The sequence below is a fragment of the Pongo abelii genome, chromosome 4, assembly GCF_028885655.2.
Source record: "Pongo abelii isolate AG06213 chromosome 4, NHGRI_mPonAbe1-v2.0_pri, whole genome shotgun sequence".
Classification (NCBI taxonomy): Eukaryota; Metazoa; Chordata; class Mammalia; order Primates; family Hominidae; genus Pongo; species Pongo abelii.
In genome coordinates this window covers 184,383,865-184,403,809 of record NC_071989.2, presented here as the reverse complement: position 1 = coordinate 184,403,809, position 19,945 = coordinate 184,383,865, and positions in this window count along the sequence as shown.

Genomic DNA, 19,945 nt, shown 5'->3' with positions numbered 1-19,945 from the left:
GACATCCGAGCTAGTGCGACCAGATTTGAAAAAGCGGGAAAAGCAGATGGATGAAGGAAGAAAGATGAGAGGGAATTAAAAGTGGAAAGCAAGGGTTTGTATGATTTCCAGTCATTGTTTCAATTACAACCCTTTCAGAAACAGCTTCCATAAAGCTAAAATGACATTTCTCCTTGATTCAGAAAACGAATGCTTGGGAATTCTTGCTAGGCTTGCATCAACAAAAGTTGCAAAACTCTTGCATTTTGATATGGACTTTGACCATTCAGGGAACAGCAAAAACAAAACAATGCTTAAATCAGCAAAGGTTGGGGGCATTTCTGAGCATAGCAAAAGTTCAGGATGCTGAGGAAAGATCTTGCTGAATGTATCACAAAGTGAAGTTTTCATCAAGACAGGAAAGGTAATCCAATGAGAACTATATTTTTTGTTGTTTGTTTAAATGAACTCTTTAATGAAAACTTTAAATTCCGGATGATATTAGCCTTTTTTTTTTTTTTTTTTTTTTTTTTCCCGGAGCCTCACTCTGTCACCAGGCTGGAGTGCAGTGGTGCGATCTCGGCTCACTGCAACCTCTGATTCGCTGGTTCAAGCGGTTCTCCTGCCTCAGCCTCCCGAGTAGCTGGGACTACAGTTGCACGCCACCATGCCCAGCTAATTTTTGTATTTTTAGTAGAGACCGGGTTTCACCATGTTGGCCAGGATGGTCTCGATCTCTTGACATCGTGATCCGCCCGCCTCGGCCTCCCAAAGTGCTGGGATTACAGGCGTGAGCCACTGCGCCCGGCCGCCATGTTGTTTTTGATTATAAAAGAAATACGTAATCAAATGAATTTGAAAAGTACAGAAAAGTACAGAAAAGTACAAGTGTACACTCAATGCTACTCCCCAGAAATCTCCCTGCTAGATTTTTAGTGTATTCCCTTCCAATATTTTCATTCCTTTTCTGACCCGTCAAACTTCTGTTCATCCCATGCTTGAGTTTCAGCTCTCTGTATGCAGAAACCCAGAAGCAAGCGGCACAGTGCTTAAGCACACAGGATCTGCAGACGGGTCCGCCTGGGTGCTGATTCCACCTCTGCCTGGATCGGGAGTGAGACCCTACACAGATTAGTTCCTTGATCTTGCTGGGCATTGGTTTATGTCTAAATGGGGTAAGACTAACACTTACCTGGGGCCATCGTGACCATTACCTGAGATTACATATGTGCAGAGATGAGCAGGGTGCCTGGTCAATGGTGAGCCTTGTTAATTGAGAGCCGTTTTTCTTAGAGTTCCAGCTTCATGGCTCCTGCGGCACTTCATAAACTCTCTCTGCATAGTTTTACTGTCCTATCTTCTCTCTGGACCATGAACTCTTTCAAACAAGGAACTCGGTGTCATTCAACTTTCTGTCCCCAGTGTCTAGCAGGACATCCAGTGAATGCTGTATTTGTTTGTTAAATATGTGGTGAGAATCCTGGTCCATGTGTTTTATGTTTTGCTTTCTTCACTCAAAGTTATATTTTATAAACATGTTCTCAAGTCACATCATGATCTTCATTATTCATTCTTTCATGCTTTTTATTCACTAAATGCTTATTGAACACTGACTGATTCTACATCAGTCATTATTCTAAGTTCTAAGGAGTCTACGGTGAATGGAACACATGTAGCCCCTTGCCCTCACGCAGTTGATTGTGTAGGAAATGAAGACAGATAATAAACACAATGAATAAGTAGAATATATAAGGCCAGACATGGTGGATCACACCTGTAATCCCAGCACTTTGGGAGGCCAAGGCGGGCAGATCACATGAAGTTGGGAGTTTGAGACCAGCCTGACCAACACGGAGAAACCCCGTCTCTACTAAAAATACAGTATTAACCGGGTGTGGTGGTGCATGCCTGTAATCCCAGCTACTTGGGAGGCTGAGGCAGGAGAATCGCTTGAACCCAGGAGGTGGAGGTTGTGGTGAGCTGAGATCTCACCATTGCACTCCAGCCTGGGCAACAAGAGTGAAACTCTGTCTCAAAAAAAAAAAAAAAAAAATGTAGAATATATACCATGTTAGAAGGTAGTAAGTCCTATAAGTAAACAAAGAAGGGGGTGTGGGGGTGACAGGGAGCCAGGTCAGGGAAGACCTAGGGGAAGGTGCCCTTTCTTGTTTGAATGGCTGTAGAACATTTCATGGAGCAGGTGTGTCAGCTTCCACCTGACCTCTCGAAGAAAATCTTTTTGCACTACCCACTCATGCACATTGGATTCAGTGTGTTTTTTTCTCAGTTGAGGAAAGACCTGGAGATTTTGGGTCCAGAAACTCAGCAGAGCCTTACAGAAGGGAGGCAGAGGAATGCCGGTAACTGAGTGTCCACTGTGAGTGGGGCAGGCAACACATACCCTAACCACTTGCACAAATATCTTCTCTCATCTTCACTGGAACCCTGAGGGGTTAACTACTTATATCGGTCAGGCTTCTCTAGAGAAATGAACCAATAAACTGTATCTATATCTATATCTCTCTATATATACTATATCTCCATCCATCTCTCTCTCTCCATCTATTTGTCTAGAATTATTTATTTTAAGAAATTGGCTCACATAATTGTTGTGATTGGCAAGTCTGAAATCTCTAGGGCAGGTCAGCAGGCTGGAAACTCAGGCAAGAGTTGATGCTGTAGTCTTGAGGCTGAACTTCACTGGGAAAATCAGGTTTTCCTCTTAGGGCCTTCAACCAATTGAATGAGGTCCACGCACAGTATTGAGGGTAATCTTTTTTGTTTAAAGTCAATTGGTTGTAGATGTCAACCACATCTACAAAACTCCTTCGCAGCAACACCTAGATCGGTGTTTGATTAATTCACTCTATAGACTAGCCAGGTTGGCACATAAAAGCAACCGTCACACTACTCTACACCTGATTTTACACCTCCATTTCTACTCTTGCCTCTAACTGTTCAGTCCCTGATCTCTTGGAAAGGTAAATAAAATCATGCACCTTCTGCTTTTAAATCATCAACAGCTTCCAGTTATACTTATGATAAAATTTGAACTCTTTACTGTGGCCTGTGGACCCTTATGATCTGTCCTGTTCCAGTTCTCCAGTTTTACCATATACCACTGCTCCCCATGCTCACGGTAATGCTGGCTCAACAGGGCAACTTTACCTACCGCAGGGCCTTTGCATATGCTGTTCCCTGTGCCTGGAATGCTCTCAGGTCAAATGTCACTTCCTCAGGGGTGCCTTCCCTGATCACCTATCTGGAGTAGCCCCTCTCACTCACACTGGAGCTCATTGCTTGTTTATTTCTTTTGTCATACTGTTACTATTCAGAATTACCTCATTTAGGCCAGAATTACCTCATTTAGCCTCATGGTGGCTCACGTCTGTAATCCCGGCACTTTGGGAGGCTGAGATGGGAGGATCACTTGAGCCCAGGAGTTCAAGACCAGCCTGGGCAACATAGTAAAACCTATCTCCACAAAAAAATTTAAAAATTAGCTGAGCATGGTGTGGCACATTTGTAGTCTCAGCTAGTTGGGAGGCTGAGGTGGGAGGATCACTTGAGCTTGGGAGGTTGAGGCTGCAGTGTGCTGAGATCACGCTACTATACTCCACTCCGGGCAATAGAGCAAGATTCTTTCTCAAAACAAAACCAAAAACAAACTAAACAAAAAATTACCTTGTTTACTTATTTTTGATTTGTTTCTTCTCTATGTTTTCAGCTAGAATTTTCTACCATAAGGGCAAGAATCCTGTCTTCTTTATCCCCCACTATATTCTCAGCTCCTTGAAAACTGCCTGCAGTTACTGTCACAGCCCAGATTATGCCACGGAACCATTGTGGTGAGGACTCTGTGGTCTCCACCCCTGAACACTGGACGAAAGTCACTCCTCTCCCGAAACTGGTTGCTGCAGCCACTACCAGAATGGAGTCTCCACTGTCTGGGCAGGAGCATCTGACTGGCTGAGCTGAGGTCACATACCAGGTAACATCAGACCTTTCCTGTAGAGGCCAATGACACCTGCCTCCCACTCAGATGCAGAAGTCACCTCCTGCCCTGTCTCAGTCAGGATACCCGCACTCCCGACATCACATCATACTGTTTTCTGTCACCGGCTTTCCATAATTTCTGACACTAATCTTCAGTTATTAGTGTCACCTTCCTCAGAGGTGCCTTCCCTAACCACTTGTCTGGAGTAGCCAAGAGTAATGGCGTTGTTTGTCGTTACTTTCAATGGCAAAAACCACAATTACGTTTGCACCAAGCTAATACTTTTGCCTGTTCTGGAACTCATTCATGCTCTGAAACATTTATTATTCATATAAATGGAATCATACGGCCACACTTGTGTGTGTATATGTCCGGCTTCTTTCACGCAGCATATTTTCGAGATTTATCCACGGTGTTGGATTCTTTTCCCATTGTGGCATAGAATTCTGTTATATATCACATTTCTTTTTGTATCCATTTTTCAATTGTTGGACCTTTACAGTATTTCCAGTTTGGGGCTATTATGAATAAAGCAGCCAAGAACAATCAAGCACAAACTTTTTTTAAAAATTAATTTATTTATTATACTTTAAGTTCTAGGGTACATGTGCACAATGTGCAGGTTTGTTACATACGTATACATGTGCCACGTTGGTTTGCTGCACCCATTAGCTCGTCATTTACATTAGGTATTTCTCCTAATGTTACCCCTCTCCCATCCCCCTGGCCAGCATTTCTTATTTTAGAGTGAAAGCCCAGTAAGCCTCACATACAAAGCATCTGAAGAACACATCATGAATTGGCTCTTTGTTTAAAAATAAAGCGTGCTAAGCATCGCTTAGAAGCCAATTATGTGTTTGAAATAGTTCCTAGAGGCTAAAGACAATGTTTATCATTCCGAGAAAACTGAGCCACTCCGTTATGGATTTTAAGGAACTGGTTCATTAGTCAAATTAATCTTATTATATGTAATAGGGCAGAATTAAGGAAGAAGTAATACTTCACATTTCTTTTTGCCCTGGTTCAGCACTTGCTGTTCTATTTCCTGCACTCTTTGGAGAGGAATACCATACTCTGCTTGCTGTTTAGATCCAATCCATGCATTCATCTAACATGTATTTGCTGAGTACCTACTCTGTGCCAGCGCAGGACAGGCACCAATTAGTGAGTGAGACTGAGTCTCTCCTTTTGAGAAGCTTGCGATAAATGAATACACACACATTCCACGGGTGATAAGCAGGATGAAGAATGTGGGATGAGAGGCGAGAGCAAGGCAGGATGGGGGCCTATTTTAGAGGAGATGTGGAGGGACGGCCTCTCTGTAGAGGTGATGTTGGAGCAGAGGCCTGAGTGAAGGAAGAGAGTGAGCCATGTGGCTATCTGGGGAAGAGCATTCCAGGCAGAGGGAAGAACAAGTGAAATTTGCCTCAGGACTGTCCTAAAGGCAGATTGTAAAGGAAGCTAGTGTGAATTTCTGATAAGTATGTTGACCAGACTGAGACATGGGGAGGCTGAGGGTAAACTAAGTCAGGGCTCCAGCAAGTACATACAGCACCATTGTAGGAATTTCGCAAGGTTACCCTTTCTGGCAGACAAGTTACAGCTGACCTCCTGAGGCTCCTCTCTAAGATTGAAAGAGCCCCAGGCTATGATTGAAAGAGCTCCAGGCAGGTCCAGCTCATAAACAGAGCCCCTGGTGAATTCCAGCTTCCTCCTGCTCCCCTGGGCAGGAGCATCTTTGTGCAGTGCACAGGCTGCACAACTGAATGTGGCAGTCCTCACGGAGGGTCATTTGAAACAGACTCACCCAAGTCATAGGCAAATTGCAACACAGAGTAGACATTCTTTTTCTGGTTATTTTGTTATGGATTTGAAAACTCTCACCAAGAACCCTGAAACATTCGTGGAGGGATAATATATCGAGATTTTGGCTGGTTAGCTGATTAACTGATCCAACCCCCAACTGCCTTTGCTATTCCTCTTCTTCCTCATCAAATGACTGAGCTGCTCTGGGCTAATTTTCTCAATGATAAGCTGCATCAAGGCAGAAAGAAAGGCTCTAGACTCAGAACTCTAGGGTCAATAAATCTGAATCCTTAGGGGGATGGAGAAAGTCTGAATGGAGACAAGATGTTTGAAAGAAATTATTCACTTTATTCCCACCCTCCATTTCTGTTTTCCTGTCCTCTGTAGGCAACAGCTCTAACACGTTACAAAATATCTTTGCAGAATATGTAATGCTTTGGGCATATGGTTTTAAGTTATAAAAATGGAGATCCCATTTGCTTTCTCACTTGTCACTCACTGTTGAGTGCTTGGGATCTGTTTATGTTGTTTTGTATAGATCTAGTTTGTTCTTTCTAACTCCTGATAAAATTCCCTGGCGTAGACCCACCACATTTTACTTATCTACTACCTAGGATGCATTTTACTTATCTACTACCTAGGATGTGTTATGGTACTTCTCAGTACCATAAACCCTGCAAAAACTTATTAATGTATATCCAATTATGGTCTTGTTTAATAAGGACTCCAGAAACATATCCAAGGGTGAAATTTCTGTAGATACCTGCCTGTCTAATTTAGATAGCACTGCCAGAGGACTTTGCAGAATGATGGCATTGTATAACTTATCACCAGTATGCAAAAATGCTCCTTTTTTTTCATGTCTCACCAAGACTTGGTGTTATTCTTCTTTCTAAGTTTTGCCAATCTGATGGGAATTAAGTGCTATATTGTCATTTTAATTTGTATTTCTTTGGTTATTAAAAAATTTGAGAATCTTCTCATCTACTTATTAGCACTTCTTTATGTTTGTTGCCTTTTTTTCCTTTTCTTTATATCTTTGTAAGTGTTTCAAGTCTGCCAAAAACATTGTGAATATCTTCCCCCGACCTGTCATCCTCCTGTTAGTTTTGTCTACAGTGTACTTTTGTTGAACAGATTATCTCGAACATTGGTGTAATTAAATCCATTAATTTGTTTTTCTTTTGTTTTGGCCTTTTGACGTCTTATTAGAGAAGGTCTCCCTCAACATGGGCTTAAAATGTTTGCTCTAATGTTTAATGCTTTAGTTGTATAGTTTACACCTCACATTCAGGTCTTTCATTCATCTAGAAAGTAAAATGTAATCTAAAATCTGTCTAGAGTTTGTAGGCAGTATAAGAGGTAGGAATTCGGCTTTATTTTTCTTCAAAGAGTGAGCCGATTTCCCTTGTGCTCTCAGCTAAACTGGATCAGGGCATGTAAGGCATGTAGGGATTTACTACTCCCACAGAATGGAAATGATTTCATCAGGCTGAAGGAAGAGGAGAGCAGATGGAAAACGTGGAAAACTCAGACATTAATGTGCTCCAGGGAGAAGGAATCTGCATCCTGCATCCCTGACAGAGCATGGTGGTGAGTCTTGGGAGATGGGGACTTCGCTTCATGGAGATTCTTGGGCTCTCAGTGTGGGATATGAAAACAGAGCTAGCAGATCCAAAGCATCCCACGGACGGGAATGAGGGATGTGTAAACACAAGTACTGACAGACGGATGAGCAACTATGTAAACAGTGAGCTCTTTGAACTGTTGCAAGATCACATGGGCCCTCCCACTATGTCCTGGAAATTAGATGTAATCCCTAGAAAATGAGGAGATAGGTAAACTTTGAATTAACTAAGATAAACATTCAATCACCCCGGTGGAAGGAGGGCTCCAGATAGAGTTGTTTTTTTTTTTTAGCTCAATTATGGGAGATGCTCATGTTATTGGCTAATAAGTGAAGTTCACACATACATCTTTATGGTTTCAGTTTGTCTTACTACATCAAGCAAGGTGATTCCTGAACTAAACTTGATCAGTTGCAGCTATAGGTTGGCTAAGAATCCAAGAGTTTGGCAAAAATCAATGAAAGCATCCTGTGAGAACCAGTTGCCTATATGAAACTTAGAATAAGGAGTATTGTATAATTTATTATCATTTGTAAATTTTGCTCTACACATCATTTATGTCAGTATATTTATAATAAATTTGCTTGATAGGTGCAGCAAATCACCATGGCACACATTTACCTATGTAACAAACCTGCACATATCTGCACGTGTACCCCAGAACTAAAAATAAAAATTAAAACATAAAATAAATTTTCTTTTTCTCTATACACACACATATATACAGCATATATATACACATATAGTATATATGTATATGCATGACAGCAAACCTCCTGAGGTGCCTATATGCATATCCACATATGTGATATATCCACACACATATCCACAGTGTGGACCCCAGTACTCCCCCTTAGTGTTCTGGGTTACAGAACCAAGAAGCGTCTCCTCCAAGATGGAAAGAACCTTGTCTTTAACAGCAATGTTGAACAGTTCAATTATTAAGCAAATCTGGAGTAGCTCTTCCTGGGGAAGAAAATGTTTTCATTGCTTAAGCTAATTAAGTTGGAGTTACTACTTTGTGCAGCGAAAACGTCCTCACTGATACTCTGGTTGTGGAATAGTTTGGGGGCTAGTTGTTAAGTAATCGTCTCTCTGCTCCAAACCCAATTTTTTGTAAATGCTTTGTGATTCTATGACTCTGTAAGCCACATTTGTGCTTTGCCAGCTGGCTCTAATGCAGGCCTAGGGAGGGAGGAAAGACTGAATGCAGAAGGAGAGACATGTCCCTTCCTGTTTGCGTCTTATTCTTGTTGGCATCACTACAGCCTTGCTTCTTCATCCAAGAGCTAGGTTTTTTCCACACACCCTGATTCAGCCCCATTACACCCCTTTAGAGATCCCAGCACCTCTCCTCAGGGTTCTGGGTCCTGGAAACAAAGGGCCTCTTCTCTAAGCTCAGGGCCAGGAGCACCAGCCAAAGAGTGCTCTCTTTTCCCCGAGTCTCTCTGATTTCATAATCCCAGCCTCTCCTCTTCGTTCCCCTGGTATTAGGAATGGTAGCTGATTCCTGCAGTTGCTACACTGTGATGGCTTCAGTGTTCTGTCACCTGTTTAAACAATTCTTTAGATTAAATCCTCTGTTAAAATAACTTCTGTATTTTCTGTTTCCCGATGAACTCCCTGACAGACAGAATGTGTTCGATGGACATTTGTTGATTATCTTCCCATATCATTACTCCCCCTCTTCTGCTGAGAGAAGCAGTCACTAGTACCCCAGTTTGTAGCAGCCACTTGGTTGGGGAGTGTAGAATCCAGATTTCAGCTCCAGGATGATTTGCTTAATCCTACTAGCATGTTACATGCCCGTAGCTGCAGTTCTTGGCTAAGACAAAAGGCGTGTGTTCCAACTGGGGACAGAGAGAGGGCCTCCAGGATGGCATGGGAGGCAGAAAGCTCTGGAGGCCCAAAGGGAGAGGCGGGTGCTGCTGGGAGGGAGTGCACCACATGGGGCCAGAGGACTATGCTGACATACCCAAGTGCATGGCAGAGAGAGGGAGAGAAATCCAGTGCCTGGCCTCGATGCTGACCTTCTGGAATCAGTACAGGCTCTGGGCTCTTCTGCCATTAGTCTCGCCTCTGAATAAATTGGGCCAGATGTTCTGTTATATGCAATCTAAAGAGCCATAACTGATGGCATGAAGATGGGAAACCAGGGTTTATTTAGCACACAGCATATACCCAGCTCTGGGCTGGGCTCTCTTGTGGAAGCTGTGTTGTTGAGCCCTCTTTGTACGGCTGTTTCCATAGTACACATGTGGGAACTGAGTCACAGAGAGGTGGAGTATTATACTCAAGGTCACACAGAAAGTAAGTGCAGAGCCTACATATTTTTCTCAGACAACATTTTGTGATGAGGATAACTATAATTCAGGTTTAACTGGCAGCAAAACTATCTATGCCCTCAGAGAGAACAAGGCGGCAGGTATTTAAAGAGGAACACATAGAAAGGGGGTTTTCACATAGAAAGTCTTAGTCATCCTGACAGGATTCTTCTTGTTGACTTTATTGAGGCATAGTTTATATATCACACACTGCACAATTCATGGTAAGTTGTATAGTTCATTGAGTTTTGACCAAGGTATATACCTTTGTATATCTACTATCACAATCGAAATTTAGAATATATCCAGTGTCCAAAAAAGTTTCCCTTGTGTCCCTTTGCAGTCAAGCCCCCGTTCCCAACAACCATTAGTCTGCTTTCTATAACTCTAAATTAGCTTAGCCTTTTCTAGCATGCCCAATCAATGGAATCCCTATAGCATGTCTTTTGTGTCTGTCTTGTTTTGCTTATCACAATGGCTGTGAAATTCCTCCACATTGCCGCGTGCATCAGTGCATTGTTCCTTTTCATTGTCATGTAGTATTCCATTGTATAAGGATGCTGGATTTTTTATCCATTGAACAGATAGGATTTTTGAGACCAGCTTCTTGGGAGCCACTGGAGTGGGGCTTTTGGCCAAGAGGCTTTGCCAGGCATGGTGGCTCATGCCTGTAATCCCAGCACTTTGGGAAGTCAAGATGGGAGGATCACTTGAGGCCAGGGGTTTGAGATCATCCTGGGCAACACAGCCAGACCTTGTCTCTATGAAAAGAAAAAAAAAAAAAGAAAAGAAGGAAAGAAATTAGCCAGGTAAGGTGGTGAGAACCTGTAGCCTTAGCTACTTAGGAAGCTGAGGTGGGAGGATGGCTAGAGCCCAGGAGTTCAAGGCTTCAGTGAGCCATAATCACGCCACTGCACTCCAGCCTGAGCAATAGAGCAAGATCCTGTCTCTAAAGAAAAAACAAAACAACAGGAAAAGGCGGCTCTGGGGTCTGGATGACTTGGGGAGGTGTGGTCCGAGGTGGTGGTGCACTGGACTGTTCTGCTTGTGGCTTCTCCATGCAGAGGTGGCCTCTGAAATTTCTGTTTACCTCAATTCAGTGCCTCTGTAGACCACATCAGCTTCCTGCTTTGTCAGATTTTCAGCGCAATTCTGACAATGACCACTTGAGGCAGGGTTGCAGAGGAGGACAGAGAGGCTCAGGGAAGGGATGAGCTTGCACACTCAGTCGGTGTCGTTTTGCAGGGCTATGAGGAGGGTCCAGGTTTTTGTTTCCAGGTGCATGACTCTCTCCCTTACTAATCTCACTGTTGCCTTCAACAGCCCCGCTTGCATAGGAAGAAGTCCCTAATATGACTGAGCTCAGCCTGCAAATCAGCTCTTGACATTGTTGGCTGTTGCATAGTGTGGAATCTTCCTTGAGGAAAAAGGCCTTTGATTTGCTTTTGGTGGACAGGTAGGGAGGACAAAAATCATACACATTCTTTGAATTACATCAGAGATAAAAATGGGACTTTTTAAGAGGGCCTTGTATTAAACAAAAATCTGGGAACACCTATTCTATGTTGTAGCTGAGGCACTCGATTTTTCAGCTAGTATTTTGCTTTGTTTAAAGATGCTGATAGTTAATTTGCATACAGCTGGAAAAAGGTCTGGTTCTTGCACGGCAATTCCTAGGAGACCTGAGACCCTTTTAACCAACACACTGCCTGCCAGGTGTTACTTGATTTTTTAGACATGTTTGCATGCAGCTAAGGCCAAAATGCGTTTGATTCATTTAGGAGAAATGCTGCAGTGGAGTATGCCAGAGATTAAAAAATGCACTTGGATTTCAATTCAATTTCCCTGCTAAATAGTGCATTTGTGTCTGTATGGCTCAGTGTAATCTAGCCAGCATCGTGAATCTCAAGGCTTTCTATCGCAGACAACAGAGGTCCTTCCTCCTAGTGTAAACAGAAGGTAATTTGTTAAAGGATATTGGATAGTTTGCAAAACTCTGGCGTGTTTCAAGAACCAGGCACAGCACAGTTGGGAGAATCAGTCAGTCATATCAAGGGTTGTTCTAGCAAAAACAATGCAGCTGTTAACCACCTGCCACTCACACCTGTGGGTCTAGAGACTCAGCCACAGAGCTGTCCAGGTGAGCCTCTTATCTGCCACAGTCCTACCTTTCACTTCTGACAGTCATGACCAAGTCTAGTGATACATCAGACAGGCCTAAACCAGGTCACACACCTGTACCCACACTGCAAAGGAATCTGAGACTTTGCTTTTTAGCTCCTCATCCCCTATCATGCTGTGAGGCAAGCTTCGATGGCACTGGAATGGGTGCTGAGGGAGCCAGCTTTCAGTCTCTGCCACAAGTACTCACCATAATTCAGCAGAGACCATGATGTTAGAGGAGCAGAGCCAGAGTCTATGTTGTCCCATTCAAGGCAACATTTCAAAGTTTGATTTTTGAACCTCCGTTTCCTAATTTGAGAAATATGGTTAGAAATTGTATGTTACAGAGCATGGTGAGTGGCTTGGATCTCCCTTCAAATAAGAACTTGCTGTTTCACTGTTAGGAGTGAATTTAGCTGACAGCTTCTAGCTGTCAGAGCCTTCAGGGTCCACCTTCACTTTTGAGCAGAGGCCACACTGTTTCCAGTTCCTGCTAGCCAATGACCAAGCATGGTGGGAACACTAGGGCCTATTTCTGCCAATGCACGATGCTTGTGATGGCAAATCTTTGCTCTGAAGATCCCTATTGGGTTGGGGTGGCTGAATCTTCTGTCACATCTGCATCGCAGTCTTTTCCCTACCTAATCCTGCTTCCTCTCCTTTTTATCATCCACAGGTATTACTCCTAATAAACTTCTTATATTCTTAATTCTATCTCAGTGTCTGCATCCCAGGGGACCCAACTGATACGTGGGACTTTGGTGAAGATGAAATGAGGCAATAATCCATGAAAGCATTGAACAGAGTGCGTGATACACAATTTTGAGAATTTCCTCTTTAATTCCTCCCTTTCCATTATAATCTATGTCAAATCCAATGGAAACTTCCATTATTTCCACCTTCAAAAATGTACCTTGAGGCCGGGTGTGGTGGCTGATGCCTGTAATCTCAGCACTTTGGGAGGCCAAGGCAGACAGATAACTTGAGGTCAGGAGTTTGAGACCAGCCTGGCCAATAAGGTGAAACCGCGTCTCTACCAAAAATACAAAAAATTAGCGGGGCGTGGTGGCATGCACCTGTAATCCCAGTTACTGGGGAGGCTGAAGCAGGAGAATTTCTTGAACTGGAGAGGTGGAGGTTCCAATGAGCTGAGATAGTGCCACTGCACTCCAGCCTGGGCAACAGAGCAAAACTCTGTCTCAAAACAAAAACAACAACAACAAAAAACCTTGAATTCATCTACTTTTTGACTACCTCCAGTGCTATGACCCCAGTCCAAGGCACCATTGTTTCTAGCCTTGTGTTAGTTTGCTAGGGTGACGTAACAAAGTACCACGAACTGAGTGAATGAAGCAACAGAAATTTATTGTCTTGCAGTTCTGGAGGCTGAAAGTCCAAGTTCAGAGTGTCGGCAGGGTTGGTTCTTTCTTGGGGCTGTGAGAGAGGATCTGTTTCTTGCCCTTGGCTCTGCTGCTGGTGGTTTGCTGATAATTGTTGGCATGCTGTGGCTTGTGTGAGCACCACCCCAATGTCTGCTTTCATTGCATGGCATTCTTCCTGTGTGTCTGTGTGCAGTGTGCAGCCAAATTTCCTCTTTATCATTTATTTTATTTTTTTGGGACAGAATCTCGCTCTGTCGCCAAGCTGGAGTGCAGTGGCATGATCTTGGCTCACTGCAACCTCCTCCTCCTGGGTTCGAGTGATTCTTCTGCCTCAGGCTCCCGAGTAGCTGGGACTACAGGCACGTGCCACCATGCCCAGTTAATTTTTGTATTTTTAGTAGAGATGGGATTTCACCATGTTGGCCCGGATGGTCTCGGTCTTTTGACCTCGTGATCTGCCTGCCTCGGCCTCTCAAAGTGCTGAGATTACAGGCATGAGCCACCATGCCTGGCCCCAAATTTCCTTTTTTTTTTTTTTTTTATAAGGATACCAGTTACGTGGATTAAGGAACCACCTTCCTCTAGTGTGACTTCATCTAAACTTAATTATACACGCAACCATCCTATTTCCATAGAAGGCCACATTCTGAGCTACTAGGGGTTAGAACTTCAGCATGTGATTTACTGGGGAACACCATTCAGCCCTTAAGAGGCCTGAACAAAGCCTCTTAATTGGTTTCTCTGCTTCCTCTACTACCCAGCGTTGAGGACAATCTTACATGCTTGAATCTGACTACATCATTCCACTTCTTGGCTCCCTGGGTGTCCTCCTGTCACACATGGAATACCACCCAACCTCCTCACGTGGCTGGTGATGCCCTTGTGCTCAGGTGTGGACACATCTCTGGCTTCATCCCTCACCACTCTTGTCAGCTTAGTAACTCGGGCCTCCTTTCCTCAAGTGTGCTGAGTTCTTTCCCACCCCGCGGCGTGTGCACTGGCTGTTTTGCACTGTCTGGAAATCTCTCCCCTCCTGGCTCTTTCACAGATAAAATCCTTCTCTTTATTCAGGTCTCAGCTCAAATGTCACTTCTTCCAAGGGGTCTTCGCTCACCCCCAAGTTAAGAAGGCTCATCCATCAGGATAGGTCAAATTATGTTGTGCTAGCAAATGATCCTCAAATTTCAGTGACTTACAACAATAACAATTCTTTTTTGTTTTGTTTTGTCTTTGAGACAGAGTCTCGCTCAGTCGCCCAGGCTGGAATGCAGTGGCACGATCTTGGCCACTCCCGGGTTCAAGCAATTCTCATGCCCCAGCCTCCCAGGTAGCTGGAATTACAGTCGTGTGCCACCATGCCCAGCTAACTTTTATATTTTAGTAGAGACGGGGTTTTGCCGTGTTGGCCAGGCTGGTCTCAAACTCCTGGCCTCAAGTGATCCACCCGCCTGGGCCTACCAAAGTGCTGGAATTACAGGCGCGAGCCAGTGTGCTTGGTCCAACAATGACAATTCTATCAAGGGCCAGCTGCAGCTCCTGTTCACAAAGACTTCACTCTGGGACACAGGCTGATGAACAGCCTTCACTGGGGCATTGCTGGACTTAGGGCAGAGTGAAGAAAGATGGTGAGCCATAAGCATAAAAACCAAGCTTCTTCCTGGCAATAATACACATCTCTCCAGCCTCATTTTATTGGCTAAATCAGGTCACATGGACACTCCCCAGTTCCCCAGGGTGGGGACCTATAATAGTCCCATAGAGTACAAAGCATGTGTTCCTTAGGGATGTGTAAAGTCCCATAGCTAAGCCTGAAGTCAATGAGCTGGGCAAGTAGAATATTCTCCCAAGGAAAGGCAGCAAATATTATGAACAATAATTTACCAAAAAGGTCACCCCCAGTCTGTATTTTCTCTTAATACTTCCTATTGTTTGCTTTCTTTCATAGCAATTATTACAATTATAAATTGTAAAGAAGTCCACGGTGATTTAGGAGCAGTGTGTGTACTGTGTGTGTATAAATACGTCATCGGATAAATGAATACGTAAACTTGAAAGATCATGGAACGAGGCCAGGCTTTGGAATCAGATAGAATCAAGTATGAATCTCAGCTTTGCCTCTTATTAGTATATGACCTCAGGCTAGTTAACAAGTATTTCAGTGCTGTAGTTTCTTCATATTCAAAACAAGGATGATAAAACTTTCATCAGAGTTGGCCCATAGAGGGCACCAACAAAACATTAGTTTCCTTCTCACTGTGTTGGTTTTGTAGTCATCATTATTTTTTAGGCATGTGTGTTCACTGCAACATATATGAGCAATAGCATGACATTGGTTATGTTGCAGCAAATATAGAAGAACATTTTTAAAAAAAAATTTTACTTTAAGTTCTGGGATACATGTGCTGAATATGCAGGTTTTTTACATAGGTATACATGTGCCATGGTGGTTTGCTGCACCTATCAACCCGTCATCTAGGTTTTAAGCCCCACATGCATTAGGTATTTGTTCTAATGCTCTCCCTCCCCTTCCCCCTCGACCCCTGACAGGCCCCTGTGTGTGATGTTCCCCTCCCTGTGTCCATGTGTTCTCATTAGAACAACATTTTTATACTGGCTTTGATTCAGAAATCCCTCCATTTGAGATTGGCTGTGTTTTGCAGTAATGTAACCCAATTAATTAAATTGTAAATTTATACATTAATTAAAGTAAATTTAATTTAATTTCATGATCTCTGGCTCTGCCACTGAGTCTCATATGCTCTAGTGAATGTGTTAAATTTGGCTTTAAAAAATGACATCTGTTGATCTATTGACTGCCTTGTTTCAATTTGCAAATTTGTTTTTCATGCCATAAGTAGTTTAAAAATATATATTTTTAAGTAATAATAATGAGTCTTAGTCTCAAAGCAATCTATGTGATTTGGAGAGTTATCTCTGGCTCTTTAGCATTTGATCCAAGAGCTACTCTGATACACAGAACATCCCAGCCACGCTTTCTCCAATGAATAGAGATTATGGTCTTTCAAGTTAGACAGGGCTGGGCAAGACACTGGCTCCATCATCTTATTCATTCTGAGACTTTGGGAAAATCCCCTCCCCTCTTGGAGCCTCCCTTTTCTCTTGGGTAAGATGGAGATGATGTCTGCACAAGCTCCTCACCCAGACGGGATGAGTGCAGACCATCACATCATGCCCAGGAATCAGGACTGGTGCAATTGGTAGCTTTTACTGGCCCATGAGCTGTGGTACATGTCACCTACAGGAATGAAAATAGAAAAGAATATTAGACAGAAACCAAAATAAAAACATGAATGTACTGCCAAATAAATCTTCATTCTGGAGGGCTCAGGATGATCCTGGGACGAGGTGGCAGCAGGGTGCATAAGGAGTGGCAAGCAAATGGCAGGTATTCTTTGTTCCGTAGAACAATTTGGGGATGGCTGTCTGGTAGGCAGAGAGCTGCAGACACTTTATGTAGAATGCTGGCATTTCAGGGAATGTTCTTTGGCAAAAGGAAGCCTACCCTGGGTGACTTCATCCAAAAGAGGACTTGATGGTAAACATAACGGGGCACTCACAGGCTAGAAAAGAGCGCCGATCCTTCAGGTCTGCCATGGAGGGGTCAGGGAAGCACCAGGGTCTTCAACAGCACACAACGACAGAGCAACACTCTGGAGGCTGTTGCCTGATGGCTCAGCTCTGACCTCCTTTTCTTTTTATTGTGATAAAATAATATAAAATTGACCATTTTCACTCTGTTTAAGGGTACGGATCAGTGGCATTGACTACCATCACATTGTTGTGAAACCATCACCACCGCCTATCCACAGAACTCTTTATATTTTGCAAAACTGAAACTCTGTAATTGTTAAAATAAAGACTTCAGATAAATTAAATTTAACAGAGTTTAAATGAACAAAGAAAGATTTGTGAATTGGGCAGTCTCCTAAACCAGAATAGGTTCAGAGAGACCCTGTTGCTGCAGTGTGGTCAAAGATTGCCGGACAGAAAAAGGAAAGTAATGTACAGAAAGTGGAAGTGAGGTGCAGAAACTACTGTATTGGCTACAGCTCAATGTTTGCCTTATTTAAACAGGGTCTGGCCACCTTTGATTTGCAGAAACTCAGTGACTGGTACAAGAGTAGGTTACAGTCTGTTCATACATCCATTTAGGGGACAGTTCATGTATGGAGGGATCTTTAGGCTGAACTTAAAATATGTAAGCAGTCAGCTTTAGGCTAAGCTTAATTTAACACTACAAATTAGACAATGACTCCCCCTCTACCCAGCCCCTGCAACCACTATTCTGTTTCTATGAATTTGACTACGGACCCCCTATGAGGGGAATCACACAGAGTTTGTTATTTTTGTGACTGGCTTATCTTACTTAGCATAATGTCTTCAAAGTTCATCCACGTTGTGGCGTGGGTCAGAATTTTCTTCCTTTTAAAGGCTGAATAATATTTAATTGTATGTATATACCACATTTTGTTTACTCATTCATCGACGAGTAAACAAATTCATTGACTCATTCCATCAATGGACACTTAAGCTGATTAACCTTTTGGCTATCGTTAAAAAAAATTAATTTGGAGTCCATTTGGCTGAGAACCCAGCACCCTGGATTCCTACATAAGCAAACTGAAACCCCATTCAGTGTGAGTGACCATAGCCTAGGAAAATGAAACCCCAGCTTAACCATTCAGAAATTGCTAACTAACCTCTCACTACACAATTTACCCATCAGAAACCTCCAGCTGACCGCTAACTGGAGACTTCCTGCCTTAGCCAATCAAATATTTTCTTTGTCTTGCTTTCATGAACACCTTTTAACAATTTTCCCCTCACACCCTCTTGGTGGAGCCCAAACTACTCGCAGTTTTGTGCTACCTGATTCATGAATTATTGTCTGCTCAAATAAATGCTTTAAAATGTTAACATGCCCACGATGATCTTTTCACTCTACTGTAAATGATGCTGTTGCAAACATAGGTGTACAAATAACTCTTTGAGTTCCAGCCTTCAATTCCTTTGGTTATGCACCTAGAAACAAAATTGCTGGATCATATGGTAATTCTATTTTTAAGTTTTTGAGGGAGGAACTTCTGTGCTGTTTTCCGTAGTAGCTGCACCATTTTACATTTCCACCGGCAATGCGCAAGAGTTCCTTCTAATCCCTCTACATCCTCACCAACACCAGCTATTCTCTGCTTGTTTGATAGTAGCCATCCTAGTGGGTGTGAGGTGGGATCTCACTGTGGTTTTGGTTTCCATTTCCCTAATGATTAGTGATGCTGAGCATCTCTTCCTGTGCTCATTGGCCATTTGTATAACTTATTTGGAGAAATGTCTATTGAAGTCCTTTGCCTAGTTTTTAGTTGTTGTTGTTGAGTTATAGGAGTCCTTTACATATTATGAATATTAATTTTTTATTAGGAATTTGATTTACAAACATTTTCTCCCGTTCTATAGGTTGTCTTTTTTTTGAGACGGAGTCTTGCTCTGTAGTGTAGTGGCACGAGCTCCGCTCACTGCAAGCTCCGCCTCCTGGGTTCATGCCATTCTCCCCCCTCAGCCTCCCTAGTAGCTGGGACTACAGGTGCCCACCACCACTCCCGGCTCATTTTGTTTTTGTATTTTTAAGGTTTCACAGTGTTAGCCAGGATGGTCTTGATCTCCTGACCTCATGATCCACCCGCCTCGGCTTCCCAAAGTGTTGGGATTACAGGCGTGAGCTCCCCTGCGCCCGGCCTATAGGTTGTCTTTTTACTCTGTTTACAGTGCCTTTTGATGTGCAAAATTCTTCATTTTGGAGTCTAATTTCCGTCTTTTTTCTTTTGTCGCCTGTGTTTTTAGTGTCATAAAGAAGAAATCACTGCCAAATCCAATGCCACGAAGTTTTCTCCTTATGTTTTATAATTTTAACTTTTCCGTTTAGCTCTTTAGTCTATTTTAAGCTAGTTTTTGTAGATACTGTGAGATAAGGGTATGACTTCATTCTTCGGCAAGTAGATATCCAGTTCTCCCAGCATCATTTGTTGAAAAGACAGCTCTGTCCTTTTGTCCTTCTGTCTCCATGGAAATTTCAGATGCCTGAGAGAGAGTCTGAACAGAGTACTGTGGGTCTTGTGCCTGTCCCACCTGGTCAGGGGAGTTGAGGCCCATGACGGGCAGCCTGCCAGGACCACGTGGTCTGGGAGAGACCAATCCAATTGTTGTTTTTTGTCAGGTGAACAAAAAAAGAGGTGCCCTCTGCAGCCAGGGACAGAGTGTCAGCATGAACCATCATTGTTTGAAGATGGGAAATCTGCCAGGTTCATCAGTTCATTTGCCTCTGTAACACGAGAGAAGACACAAACAAGGTTGGATTCTGAGTCTCCTATTTCTGGCAAAGTAAAATGTCAGTTTATAAACCTTCCAAAAATGATAGATGCTGATCTGAATACCATTTCCTGTGATGGTCAATCAGCAGGAAAGGCCTTGAGAGATTCAAGGTACGTTACTTACAGACAACCTCTTAAGACCCCTTTTGTGGTTTCTAATCAGGGAATGGAGTTCTTTTTTTTTTTTTTTTTTTTTTAATTTTTAGTTCAATTGTTTTTGAGGAACAGGTGGTGTTTGGTTACATGGATAAATTCTTTAGTGGTGATTTCTGAGATTTTGGGG